The following is a 14920-nucleotide window of genomic DNA, read 5'->3' as shown; positions in this document are numbered from 1 at the left end:
TATACAGATCAACAACTATAACGTCCGAAAATAGCTAAGTGATGTTTTAAAAAACTGATGCAATCCTCAGACTTAGCCAATTTTCAGGAATTCCAGAATATGTCTAAAACCTTTGAAAATTCATAGAAAATAAACCGTAGCTCGGATGGAAAAACTATCTACATGAAAGTTGCTTAGAAAAATCCAACGAATCCGAATACGCGGTCCGTTCATCTGTCACATGCCTCTAGCATGCTGAACGTGGAACTTTCCCCCTCCGATCATCTACCTGACACAGGTCCGGAACCGGGAATACATTCCCGGTTGAATTCCCCCTTCACGTTTATCGTGTAGCCATACGTTAGGTCACAGCCGGCATAGCATATTACCATGTTATGCTTTGTGATGCTATGTTTGATTTATATTTATTGTTGCTTCCCCCTCTTCTCCGGTAGACCCCGAGACCGATGCCGCCCGTGTGATCGACTACGTCGACGACGACACTTCTTCCTTTTCAGCAGAGCTTCCAGGCAAGCCCCCCCCCTTGATCATCCCGATATCGCCCATTCCATTCTCTCATGCTTGCATTAGATTTTGCTATTGTAATTGTTTGTTCCTATTCTGATGCATAGCCTGCTTTTGTAACCTGCTTATTGTTACCTACCTGCTTATTCTAAACTGCTTAGTATAGGTTGGTTAGTGATCCATCAATGACCCGCACCTTGTCCTTGTTGCCCCTGCTTCATCATCGAAGACCCGATCAACAAGATCGAAGACCAGGCCCCGACACCGCACATCACTTTCCCCTTAGTTGCTCGACACTACTGGGTTACTATCGAGTGCTGAGGGTGAGACCTCATCAGCACTTCTGATGTTAACCCTGTAGTGTAGCTATTCGGCCGTGGTCATCGAGGGTGATTCCGCCTTAACCATTTCCGATACGACTCTGTCGTGCAACCCCTCAAGTGTGAACCTCGAGGGTGGATCCTCTTACGTTCACCTTCATGATTATATCGAGTGGAATCTGTCAAGGGTGATTCCTCAGGTTTTCCCCTTGGTGTTAGACACACGGTTACTATGGTTACTATAACTTTACACTGAACCATGTTACTAAAGATGGGTCGGCCCTTAGAGGTACCCGCATGAGCTTAATTGCGAGTGATGTGGAGTCGGTTTGACCTGGAAGGTGCCCGCGAGATAATTACGAGGCGTGGCCGGGCATTCTTAGCCCTTGCCGCAAGTCCTCGAGACGGGGCGACGGGGTCACATCTTTCGTGAGTCTTTGCTTGTTACCGCGTGTTCCTAATCCACTACGATTTGGATATTTGATCCGAGGGGCCTCTGGCCTGATAGCACTAACCATCACGTGGGCATAGTATGGGCGTTCTGCGTCGTATACATCAGCCGAAGCTTATTAGACGTCAGCGACTAAGCGGCGCGCGCCGGGTTGGACTGCATAAGCACCTGCCTTTTTGAAGGAGGTAGCTAGGTCTGCTCACCGGCCGCCCACGCAACGTGCAGGAGTTCCCGGGGCGACGTCCCATGACCTCTAGGGGCATAGGTTTAGTCCGACGTGCTTGACCTCTCTATTAAGCCTAGGTTGGGTTGCGGCGTATTGTTTGGCCGAGGCCGGGCATGACCCAGGAAAGTGTGTCCGGCCGGAGTTAATCGAGCGTGGTGGGTAAGTTGGTGCACCCCTGCAGGGTAGAAAACATATATCGATAGCCTATCCTACGGTAACGGACACTTGGAGTTGTATCCCGATCGATACAACTAGAACTGGATACTTGAGGTGATAACTGGATAGTATGGCTCTGGGATTGCTTTCTCGCAGGGAGTCGAGAAAGGATCTCTGGCCGAGGTTGATAACACTACTACCACTTTACTTTATGCTACTCTTGTCTCTTTTCTAATGCTGCAAGACCGCTAAAAGGTTGAAGATGCTAGTCTTCGATAGGACTAGGCTTTCCCCTTCTCTTCTGCCATTCTGCAGTTCAATCCACATATACTACCCATTTCATTGACACCGATGCATATGTAGTGTAGATCCTTGCTTGCGAGTACTTTGGATGAGTACTCACGGTTGCTTTGCTCCCCCTTTTCCCTCCTTTTCCATTCTTCTCAGATGTCGCAACCAGATGGTGGAGCCCAGGATCCAGACGCCACCTTCGACGACGACTGCTACTACACTGAGGGTGCCTACTACTACGTGGAGCCCACGACCAGGAGTAGTTAGGGGGCTCCCAGGCAGGAGGCCTTGCCTTTTCGATCGATGTTGCTTTTGTGCTAGCCTTCTTAAGCTAGACTTGTCTAACCTATGTTTGTACTCAGATATTGTTGCTTCCGCTGACCCTTGTGTATTCGAGCTTATGTATTCGAGCCCTCGAGGCCCCTAGCTTGTAATATAAAGCTTGTATTATTTTATTTTGTGTCTAGAGTTGTGTTGTGATATCTTCCCAGGAGTCCTTGATCTTGATCGTACACATTTGCGTGTATGATTAGTGTACGGTCGAATCGGGGGCGTCACAAGTTGGTATCAGAGCCGACTGCCTGTAGGTAGCCCCCTTTCCAACTCCTTGGCCGAAGTCGAGTCTAGTCACTATAATTTTTTTTACTAACATGGCTGTGTGTCTTACGGGCCCTCGTTGCCATTGGGTGGTATAAGGATGTTTTAATCCTCATCTATACTCTGGGATTCTAATCTCTCTTCCATCCGGGTTAAAACTTTTACTAACTCTGACTTTAGGTTCTCATAACTACTTTCTCCCGGAGAGCCCCTTCATTCCAGATGATCGCCTGCTTCACCAGAAGACTTCAAAGATTCTCTCTGATGTTCTCCTGAGAACATGTGCTCATCGCTTTTGCAATTCCCTTCACCGACAACCCCTATGGATAACAACATACAACTATCGTTCATACTTCCATTCCCCATTGCTCTTGTTATTACAAGATGCCCCGAAGTACTTCTGTTGTCCCGAGAATCCTTTGAGCTTACTGCCTTGTAGTTCTTTGCCACATGAATACCCTTATGGATAATTCATCGCACTTATCGAGTATCCGTTTATCCCTAGTTGCTCGTATGCTTCATAAGATACTTGAAATACTATCCGATCTTCCGAGAATCCTCTTCAAACTATTGCTCTGCAAATACTTGTCTTTTTGCATTATGGATGCTTCCCATATGTTTAGCAATATTCATTAGTATCCTTTGACACCGTCATTTTGATCCTATTGATTCAACATGTGTGCGAATGCATGCAATCATCAGTTGATCCTTCTAAATTATCTTTCCGGTTCAGACGTCATTTTGAACATGAGCTGGTTCTCGACCAATCTATTTGTCATCGATTGTGCCCCTGGTCTATTCAACTTATACATCCTTGATCAGAGGGTATGCTTCTGATCCTTCATTTTTTAAATCATAATTCCTTTGTTATCTAAGCATCGAATTATTCAGATGTTCTATAATCCGATGCCCTTGCGTTACTTCTTCTGGTTGAACATTGATACTCACGTCAGATTCTTTATGGTCAGCTAGATCCTTTGGTGGATTACTATCCAACAACTTCGCATATTTAAAATCCTTGTGAGTTCTTCCCCTGATACATAATGCCTTTGGTAAATTATATCATCTGCTTTGACTTCGATACTCTGCATTCGAACTCGTATCTTTTGCTTGGTTGATGGTTGTATAGATTTGTAAAAATGCCCTGATGGGTTGAACTTATGCCTTCCATAATCTGTGTGAACCCGAGAGTTCTCACGAGCCTTACTCTTCTGGTAATTCGCCAAATAAATCTTCTACACTACAATTTCTTCGAAAACGAGGAGTGAATGAAAGGTTATGCATTGAAGAAGTGGGAGTCGACCTTGAACCTTTGTGTTCATGCCCATAGACACGATGTAGATCTTATCATGGAAGCTTCTCTTATAATCTAATGTTCCCTTGGTATAAGCTCATCTTGCCTCTTTAAATTGATTCTTTGCAATCGTGGTTCCGACCATATTTTATACTTGATTCCATTTCTTGGACAAGTTAAAATACTTGTCTTCTGCAGATCATTTCATCTGTCCAACCTCTATTTTGATCTACCTCGAGTATTGCCCCCTGTTATCTCGAGGATATTGTGTCATTGCACTACCTCTTGTGAATTCTCATTGGAATGATACTCCATCACATCATTCCTATCCTGATCGACTATATCATTATCGAGCAAAATTTTAACTGTGCTACCTGGTCCTTATGCCCGGAGCAACTTCCGACGATGAGCTAAGCTTACGTCGATCTTCCTCTTCTTATCATTTCACCTCGAAAGACAAGCTTGGCTTCGAGCTTGTGTCGAATCCGTGGTTCTCATAGCCTTTCACTTCATCCTTCCTTTTCTTCTCGATGGCATCTTCATAGAGTCTCTCGACAAAATTTGTCGTGATCACCGTCAACACTTTGGCTTTTTCAGATATGTCAATTGAATTCATGACTAGAAATACCATCCCTGCCCCTCGATGATTTGTGATATCATCGATGACATCTTGACTTTCTGCCAACATAGACCTGATTGTGCTTGGTTATTCCTTAACTTTTGAGATAATCTTGGAATTGTTTCTCGGTATCTCTTGAGATCTTCGAACCCAATCTTTACCTGACACCATATCATTGCTGCATCGAAGCATGATTGTGGTATTCCGAATATCAACAAGAACATCGGAAGCATAATATAAAATGTTTCTCGTTCAATTACCCTCACACCGTTGATGGGTAATATCATGATTCTTCCCTCGCCCCATTATCTAAATGCTTTTGAACTTGCTGTCCTGTCATGTATTTCGTGCTCCGCTTTTTCCCTGGGAAGGATATACTCCCAATTTTTGTGTGTAAACACATTTTCTTCCCATTGACTAATTTGAATAATCAATTAATCATTTTTCCTTTCCATTGGTTTGCCTAACCTTTCTTATGATCTGGATGATATAAGGAGAAATAATTCCCTGCTTATGAAAACACCTCGAGGTACAATTCGGTCAGTACGACCCTGTTACTAATGTCGATGACATTCCAGTAACCACCGATGGATGAGAACTTTGCCTATTGGTCCGCCTCATTCAACGAGCATGAAAATGGTTCTCTTCGTCCCTCGCCCTTGGTACCGATGTTGTCGCCGACATATCTTTCAGGCTATCCTCTTACATACCTTGTTGTCGTGACCGGTAAGATGCCACCGTTCTCCCTACTTTTGATCGACACCCCCTCATCACAGTCCACAGGATCGGAACCTGACTCTCCCGTACATACTTGATTCCGAAGTATCCTTTGCTCTTGGCTTTGTGTGTTATCATGAGCCACCTTCCGAGAGATGATCTATTCTCGATGCCCTAAACCCCCATGTCACACTCTGTTCAGGTATCGATCGTATGTCCATTCGCTTGAAATTTCCTATTGTACCTTCTTACTTTGCTCTCGATGTTCCCTTAAGTTTCAACTCGAGAGATACTTCTGCCACATTCCCTGAATTGTTCACCAGATAATTAACCCTATAAGGGTCAGTTCTCCCGAAGTTACTCTTTACTTCCCCACTTAAATCTCGGGACGAGATTTCTTGTAGTGGAGGAGATTTGTAACATCCCCAGCATTACACTACAGGAATCCCTTATGATCAGAGGCAAGTCATCTTGTTTTACAAAGCTTAATCATGTTGGGATAATATCTCCACTCAAATCCCTTCTCTGAATTCTATTCAAATTCAAAGTGAAATTTGAAGTTGCACAAAAGTTGTTGGAAAAATGTTCATCATTTAGCAAATATTCCAAAACAATTTGTTGTTAAGGAAAACAACATCACTTTTATGCAAAGATGAACAGTAGCAACCAAAACAGTGCAATTCGAGCATAATTAAATGCTATTTCATTTATGAAATATACAAATGAATTTCACTAGTCCCCACAACATTGGTGGCAGTGTCTAGAATCATCAGGGAAATTAAGAGACACTTCCCATATTTTCCCTAAGTGGAATGGATGCCCAAGTACTTCTATTTTCACTCTGTTTAATAAATAAAAGAAATAACAGAAAATAGAGAAATAGAAAATGGCCTAACTAACTGCTGTGCAACTGGGCCTTTGATGACCCCAGTGCTTTCGGCCCAGCCCAATCGCGCCTCTTCCTACCTCCTTTCACCTTGTTCATGTGGACGCCCGTGCGCCGTCCAGCATGCGAATGTCGCACTGCCGCCCATCCCGCGGTCGAGGAGCTAGATAAGAGCCCCCTCCCTCGACGCCCCTCTCTCCCTCCTCGAACCCTAGCCCTAGTTTTCCCCCTCCCCCTCGCTCTCCTCCCTGATCTGGAGAGGCCCCTGTACGCAACCGTCGACGCCATGGCCTTCGTCATCTTCGTGGCCACCAAGCTTCCCGCGACCCCTACCTACGCGCCAGAAGGACCGCCGTCGACCGCTTCGTCTACTAGTGCATTGTGTTGACGTCGGGAGCCACTACAACGTCGCCATCTTCCTCGGGCAGACGAGATTGCCACCTTCAATACGTCGTCTCCGGCGCTCCATCGAGCCCGCTAGCCTGCCCTACTGCTTCGCTGTGAGCCTCGTCTCCTCCTCAACCTCCCCTTGTTCCTTACCGTGCCCCGTAGGCTAGCTTCCGTAGAGCACCGCCGCTTAGCCGTCGTCGGTAGTCGCCGTTGACGCCGATGCCGACCTCGTCTACACGCGCCCATAGCGTCCTTAGCTGCTCCCGCCGCGCTCGCCTATGCGCCCCCTGGCTGCTCTACCCGTGCGCCGCCTCTGCCGCTCGCGCGCTGCACCCCCTGGCCAGTGCCGTGACCGCCGGCGCGCCCGTGTGCGTGCGTGCGTGCAGTGTGTGTGTGGTGTGTGCGTGCGTGCAGTGTGTGTGTGCATTGAGTGGGTGGTTGAGCCTGCCTCTTCCCGGCCACGCCCACCTCCAGCATCACCGCGCCGCTGCACTGCTGCTGCTTCTCTGCCCGTTGCTGCTCCTCTGCTACAGCGCCAGCTTTGCATCTATTACGCTGACCGGCCCTCTAAACAATCTCAAAAAAGCAACTAAACAAAGCCTAACATAGCTAAAATAAATATGTGCGGGTAGTACACTGGACAGGGTTTCAATTCTTTCCATTGGACCAAATCCAAAAGTTGGCTGGATTAATTCCTATGAAAATAACAAAATGCTAAGTTCTGTTAAGTGAAGAACCGAAAAACACCTTTATTTTTATAGCTACTTTAGAGCTGTTGATGATCAAGCTAATGAACTCTAATATGGATAAAAGTGATACTAACATGTAGATCGTAGGAAAATGCTCATAATTGATGTAAGGCACGAGATCATAGGATATACAGATCAACAACTATAGCGTCCGAAAAATAGCTAAGTGATGTTTTAAAAAACTGATGCAATCCTCAGACTTAGCCAATTTTCAGGAATTCCAGAATATGTCTAAAACCTTTGAAAATTCATAGAAAATAAACCGTAGCTCGGATGGAAAAACTATCTACATGAAAGTTGCTTAGAAAAATCCAACGAATCCGAATACGCGGTCCGTTCATCTGTCACATGCCTCTAGCATGCTGAACGTGGAACTTTCCCCCTCCGATCATCTACCTGACACAGGTCCGGAACCGGGAATACATTCCCGGTTGAATTCCCCCTTCACGTTTATCGTGTAGCCATACGTTAGGTCACACCCGGCACAGCATATTACCATGTTATGCTATGTTTGATTTATATTTATTGTTGCTTCCCCCTCTTCTCCGGTAGACCCCGAGACCGATGCCGCCCCTGTGATCGACTACGTCGACGACGACACTTCTTCCTTTTCAGCAGAGCTTCCAGGCAAGCCCCCCCTTTGATCATCCCGATATCGCCCATTCCATTCTCTCATGCTTGCATTAGATTTTGCTATTGTAATTGTTTGCTCCTATTCTGATGCATAGCCTGCTTTTGTAACCTGCTTATTGTTACCTACCTACTTATTCTAAACTGCTTAGTATAGGTTGGTTAGTGATCCATCAATGACCCGCACCTTGTCCTTGTTGCCCCTGCTTCATCATCGAAGACCCGATCAACGGGATCAAAGACCAGGCCCCGACACCGCACATCACTTTCCCCTTAGTTGCTCGACACTACTGGGTTACTATCGAGTGCCGAGGGTGAGACCTCATCAGCCTTCTGATGTTAACCCTGTAGTGTAGCTATTCGGCCGTGGTCATCGAGGGTGATTCTGCCTTAACCAGTTCCGATACGACTCTGTCGTGCAACCCCTCAAGTGTGAACCTCGAGGGTGGATCCTCTTACGTTCACCTTGATGATTACATCGAGTGGAATCCGTCAAGGGTGATTCCTCAGGTTTTTCCTTGGTGTTAGACACACGGTTACTATGGTTACTATGACTTTACACTGAACCATGTTACTAAAGACGGGCCGGCCCTGAGAGGTACCCGCACGAGCTTAATTGCGAGTGATGTGGAGTCGGGTTGACCTGGAAGGTGCTCGCGAGATAATTACAAGGTGTGGCCCGGCATTCTTAGCCCTTGCCGCCAGTCCTCGAGATGGGGCGACAAGGTCACATATTTCGTGAGTCTCTGCTTGTTACCGCGCGTTCCTAATCCACTACGATTCGGATATTTGATCCGATGGGCCTCTGGCCTGATAGCACTAACCATCACGTGGGTATAGTATGGGCGTTCTGCGTTGCATACATCAGCCGGAGCTTATTAGACGTCAGCGACTGAGCGGCGCGCCGGGTTGGACCGCGTAAGCACCTGCCTTTTTGAAGGAGGTAGCTAGGTCTGCTCACCGGCCGCCCACGCAACATGCAGGAGTTCCCGGGGCGATGTCCCATGACCCCTGGGGGCATAGGTTTAGTCCGGCGTGCTTGACCTCTCTATTAAGCCTAGGTCGGGTTGCGGCGGGCATGACCCAGGAAAGTGTGTCCGGCCGGAGTTAATCGAGCGTGGTGGGTAAGTTGGTGCACCCCTGCAGGGAAGAAAACATATATCGATAGCCTGTCCTGCGGTAACGGACACTTGGAGTTGTATCCCGATCGATACAACTAGAACTGGATACTTTAGGTGATAACTGGATAGTATGGCTCTGGGATTGCTTTCTCGCAGGGAGTCGAGAAAGGATCTCTGGCCGAGGTTGATAACACTACTACCACTTTACTTTATGCTACTCTTATCTCTCTTCTAATGCTGCAAGACCGCTAAAGAGGTTGAAGATGCTAGTCTTCGATAGGACTAGGCTTTCCTCTTCTCTTCTGTCATTCTGCAGTTCAGTCCACATATACTACCCATTTCATTGACACCGATGCATATGTAGTGTAGATCCTTGCTTGCGAGTACTTTGGATGAGTACTCACGGTTGCTTTGCTCCCCCTTTTCCCCCCTTTTCCATTCTTCTCGGATGTCGCAACCAGATGGTGGAGCCTAGGATCCAGACGCCACCTTCGACGACGAATGCTACTACACTGAGGGTGCCTAATACTACGTGGAGCCGACAAACAGGAGTAGTTAGGAGGCTCCCAGACAGGAGGCCTTGCCTTTTCGATCGATGTTGCTTTTGTGCTAGCCTTCTTAAGGCAGACTTGTCTAACCTATGTCTGTACTCAGATATTGTTGCTTCCGCTGACCCTTGTGTATTCGAGCCCTCGAGGCCCCTAGCTTGTATTATTTTATTTTGTATCTAGAGTTGTGTTGTGATATCTTCCTGTGAGTCCTTGATCTTGATCGTACACATTTGCGTGTATGATTAGTGTACGGTCGAATCGGGGGCGTCACAAGCGAGGACAGTTACGACGAACCACTACGCCGCCGGGCTCGGATCGGGGAAGGTGATGATCTGCCTCGCCGCCGTGCCTCGGTGAAGCGGGAGGACTCGGACTGAAGTCGGGCGCTGCTGGAGCCGAGCCTCGGGAGCCACTGCAGTTGCGCAGCCTGCTTTTCCTTTTTCCTTTTTCATGCATTCGAAAAAAGTAGAGGGCCCTGCTGGGGCGTGTAATGAACCACGGCGCTTGCGCCACTATGCTATGCTTGTTATTTTGATATTGTGCCATAATATCCGTGCCGCTATTGGGTGTGGTCGAGGTGACTTAGCTCGGTGTGCTCGTGGTAGACTTCCATGTCGCGGGGGCGCGCCTTCTCCAGAGGTCGCTTCCAAGGGCTTCCTTCTTGAAGACTCAAGAGTCGCCGAGCCTCAGGGGATGTCGTGTAGCTGCAGGGTTAGAAGGCCTTAGGAGGCAACTCGTCCTACCTCGCGCAAGCCCCGAGCGTGGGTTGGTTATGGCTGGTACACCATGTCGCGATGCCCGGAGGCACGAGTTAAGAGGGTGCGCATGCCCACAAGCTCGTTCGAGAGCGTCTCGCAAGGATTAAGGATGCCGAAGCTGGGGCGACAAGGCTTTGGCGAGGTGTGATCGCGGGCGAGCCCAGGCGCACACACCTGCCTAGCCCCCGCGCGCGGGACACGCGAGGAGGAGCGACGGGCAACTGCCGCTCTTCCTGGGACAAGGTTGGAAAGGCGAAGAAAAGGAGAGAAAATTCCAACTCTTGCGAATGAAGGCACGAAAGCTCCAAATTTCGTTCAAGAAGTTGCAAACCAGATACAGAAAGCAAGCAAAAGAACAGCCGCGTCTGGCACCTATACTAGTCTTCTCACCAGCGCGGAGCTAAGTGCTTCCACTAGGACGTGGGTGGGAGCTCCCGTGAGGCCCAAGGGCGGCGCTCAGGAGACTCTGGGGCTTGTACAGCCCCAACTCATTATTACGTAAGAGTGTCACGAGCGGAGACCTTCACAGGCGTGGGGCCTTGCTTCAGGGGTAGAACTTCCCGAGGTGCTGGATGTTCCAGGCGTTCTGGATGGGGACCCCGTCCTGTGTCTCTAGGCGCGCGGCGCCAGGCCTGGAGACACGGGCGATCCTAAACGGGCCCTCCCACATGGGGGAGAGCTTGTGAAGCCCTTCCCTGGAGAGCACCCGCCTCAGGACGTGGTCACCCACTCGAGGGTCCTTGAACGGATGCTGCGGCAGTGGTACCGCCGCAGCGCCTGCTGGTACCTCGCAGCTTGGAGCGAAGCTTGGCGACGGTGTTCCTCCCCCAGCACAAGGTCCATCCCCTGCGAGGCATCCTGGCGCGCCTCGTCGAATGCCAGGACCCGCGGGGAACGGTGCTTGGCCTCGTGAGGGAGGACCGCCTCGGCTCCATAGACGAGGAAGAACGGAGTCTTGCCGGTCGGCTTAGTCGTGGTGGTGTGGATGGACCACAACACGGACTGGAGCTCATCGAGGCAGCCCCTGCCGCATGCCTCGAGCTTCTTCTTGAAGGTCCTCGCCTTGAGGCCCCTCAGGACCTCTGCGTTGGCGCGCTCAGCCTGTCCATTGTTCCGAGGGTGTGCCACTGAAGCGTAGCATATCTACGTTCCAAGGTTAGTACAATATGTTTTGAAAAGGTTGCTGGTGAACTGCGAGCCATTGTCGGTGATGATACGGTTACGAACCCCGAAGCGGCTCACGAGGCCCTTGATGAACTTGACGGCCGAGCCGGCTGGGATGGTGCGGACGGCCTCCACCTCCGCCCACTTGGTGAACTTGTTGATGGCGACGTAGAGGTAGTGGTAGCCCCTGGGCGCTCGAGGGAACAGGCCCAGGATGTCCAGCCCCCAGACCGCAAACGACTGGTCTGGAGGCCTTGAGCGGGCTGGTGGATCTGCTTGGCATGGAATTGACAGGCCTCACAGGACCTCACCAGCTCTGTGGCATAGTTGAGCGCTGTGAGCTAGTAGAATCCGCTGTGAAACGCCTTGCCCACGTGGGTGCGTGATGAGGAGTGATGCCCGAAGTCCCCACCATGTATGTCGGCCAGCAGCTTGCATCCCTGCTCCCTGGAGATGCATCGCAAAAAAACATCGTTCTGACGCCTTCGATAGAGCTCACCGTCCTAGATGCAGTATGCAGTGGCTTGGCAAGCCACATGCTCCGCTTCTTGCTCCTTCTCCGGCAGGGTGCCCCAGAGAAGGTACGCCTTGAACTCCTCGGTCCAGCACCCCTCCTGAGGCTCGAGCGTAAGGAGGAGGCATCCTGCTGAGGTTGGGCCGCATGCTGGGGCGCCCGATGGGGGAGCCTGTGGGAGATCCTCGTGAGGTGGTGCTGATCCTCCTGCGGGGGGGAGCTGTTGACGGCTTGAAGAGCCGCTCCTCAAAGACGCCAGGCTCCTGAGGAAGACGCCGGGACGCCCTCTTGGCGATGTCGTCCGCCTCCTTGCTTGTGCCTTGCGGCACGTGCTGCAATTCCAAGCCCAAGAATCATTTCTTAATTTTGCGTACCTCCTCAAGGTATGCCTCCATGTGCTCGTCCTTCGGCTTGTACTCCTTGTTGGAGAGGTTGACGAGGAGCTGCGAGTCGCCCCTGATGGTGAGGCGCCTGACCCCCAGAGCTGCGGCAGCCTTGAGTCCGGTGATTGTTGGATTCTGTGTTCCGGCAAACCCTTAAGGTTCAAACACTGGGGTGCGCGCGAAGAACTCTCTCTCTCCCTAGCCCAATCGCACAACGATCTCAAGGCCTAGCTCGCCGAACCCAAGGAACAAGAGACATGAGAGTTTATACTGGTTCGGGCCACCATTGTGGTGTAATACCCTACTCCAGTGTGGTGTGGTGGATTGACTTGTAGGCTGAGGGTGAACAAGTACAAGTATGAATGGCCTCCTGAGGAGAGGTGTTCTTGAGCTTGGTGAGCTGGTGTGTGTGAGGATGATCTGAATGATCCGTCCCCCTACTAGGGTGGTGGCTAGTCCTATTTATAGAGGCCCTGGTCCTCTTCCCAAATGTTAGGCGGGAAGGGATTCCACAACGACCAATTTTGAAGGGAGACAACTAGTACAAGTTATCCTGACAAAAGGTGGTCTTCGCCTGCCAAAGGCTCTGGTGGTGATGTAGCTGTGGGCTCCGGGATAACCTCCGTCCTGCTGGTCTTGGTCCTGTTGTACCGATATGGAAACCTTTGCCTGATGCCTCGGGACTCCTCGCCTGCGCCTGCCTCTTTAGCACCGAAGAGGAAACTAGTGCTCTGCGCCCGCTGGCGCCCGCCTGGCATCGGTCATCATGGCTCATGTCATGTGGACCTCGCAAGGTGCCCCCTACCTTGATATCTCCGCTCCTCACGAGCCAGTCTAGAGTGGTTGCTGATGAAGATGGTCCGTACTGGGTAGTTGGTGGAGCCACGCCCTGGGCCGCAGGCAGGCAAGTCTGGGGACCCCCGTTCCCAAACACCGACAGTAGCCCCCGGGCCCAAGGCGTGCTTGGACTTGGCTTCGAGGCGAAGCCAAAGGGCAAGTGCGGAGCGCTACGGGCCCCAAGCGCCTGCGACCTTGATTGACGCATGGTGATTGACAGGACGTGGGCGCCTCCGTTTCCCCACGCTGCCTTGATATCCGCCTGGCTAGGTGGCCACCGCGGTCTACACAGCTCCACCTTCATTGCTGGCGGCGCACTGCCCAACTCCTCCACCTTCCCGAAAACAACAGTCTCTTCCTCCAATCTGACCATGACCCCATCCTCTCCATCGCCATGGCGCCGAGCCAGATGAAGAAGGGAAAGAAGAATCCCAGCCTCCAGCCGAAGCACCGCCGGCCTTCGAGCCCGCCGTTGAGCGGTCGGTGGCGCTCAACTAGGAGGCGATGGACAAGGTCCGCCCAGCGCTCGCCGCAGACTCCAATGAGTGGGGGAAGACGGTGTCCTGGCCCGCATCCCGCGCTGCGGTCGACAAGACAGCCACCAAGGTCCACATCCATCTTCACGCCCTATGGGCTGGCCTGAGTCCCCCTTTTTCCGCCTTCTTCAATGCCGTACTTTCCCACTACCAGATCAATATGCTGCACCTGGATCCCCAGTCCATCATCCTTCTTGCTATCTTCACCTTCGTCTGCGAGGCCATGGTGGCTAGTGCTCCTTCCGTGGCCTTACTTCGCCATTTCTTCTCGTTGCATCTGACCGACCCCCGGCAGCGACAGCCGGCTCGGGGATTGACTTTGAGCTCTCGCCGTTTGTGAGCGGGTTCCGGAGGCGGTGGGTGTTCATGGACGCAGGCGTGCTCAGCCCCCTGCTCTCGCTTCCGACGGCACCCGCTACTCCCAGCTCCGGTTGGGGGCACGAGAAGCTCGCTGACCCGCGTCTTGCCCATGTCTGGCGCCGGTTGACTAGGCTGAAGTATCTTGACGTGACGGCGCCCATGGTGGTGAAGGAGTTCATCTGGCACCGTATTGCTCCGCTTTAGCGCCGCTCTCGTCCAATGTGGACCTTCTCCGGCAGCAAAGACTGCATTAGGCTCCATGAGCCTGGACTTCCTCTTGAGGCGCAACAAACTATTCTTGAGCTCCTGACGAGCGACCCGTCGCCAGCCAACATGCCGGAGGAGGGCTGCCTCTTGTACGGCTGCTCGAAAAAGGTGGAATTCACGAGGCAGATGCCCCTTTTCGACGAATGGGGACTACGTCCGGTTGGCCTTGAAGATCCTCGCGAGAGCCCTGTTTTCATGGCTCGCTTGCCCGCCGCCAGTGCGGTACTCGCCCTAGAAGTGGGCGCAGGGGGCGATCACTGTCGAACGCTGGTGACGCGGCTGCTGAGGAACCGGCATCGCTCGGGGCTCCTGAAGCGTCGTCTCCTAGGGCTCGAGAGGGCCGTCCTGAGGAAGCGGTCGAGGGGACGATGCAGTCTGATACTCCTAAGGCCGGAGCCCCCGAGGCCCTGGCGAGTCGCCAAGAGGTGGAGGCTGAGGACTCTGTGCAGCCCAGCAGTCCCGAGATCGCCTCCTCAGGAGCCACGCCTGCCGCGCCCGGCACCGGTTACCGCACTCAGGGCTTCGGCCGGCTCCGTCCAAACTTCGAAGCACTCCGCAAGAGGAAGGGGTCTCAAAGCTGCAGTGGCGCTGCCTTCCGG

This window comes from Triticum aestivum, chromosome 3D (genome assembly GCF_018294505.1).
Source record: "Triticum aestivum cultivar Chinese Spring chromosome 3D, IWGSC CS RefSeq v2.1, whole genome shotgun sequence".
Taxonomy (NCBI): domain Eukaryota; kingdom Viridiplantae; phylum Streptophyta; class Magnoliopsida; order Poales; family Poaceae; genus Triticum; species Triticum aestivum.
Note: the sequence above shows the minus strand (reverse complement) of the source record.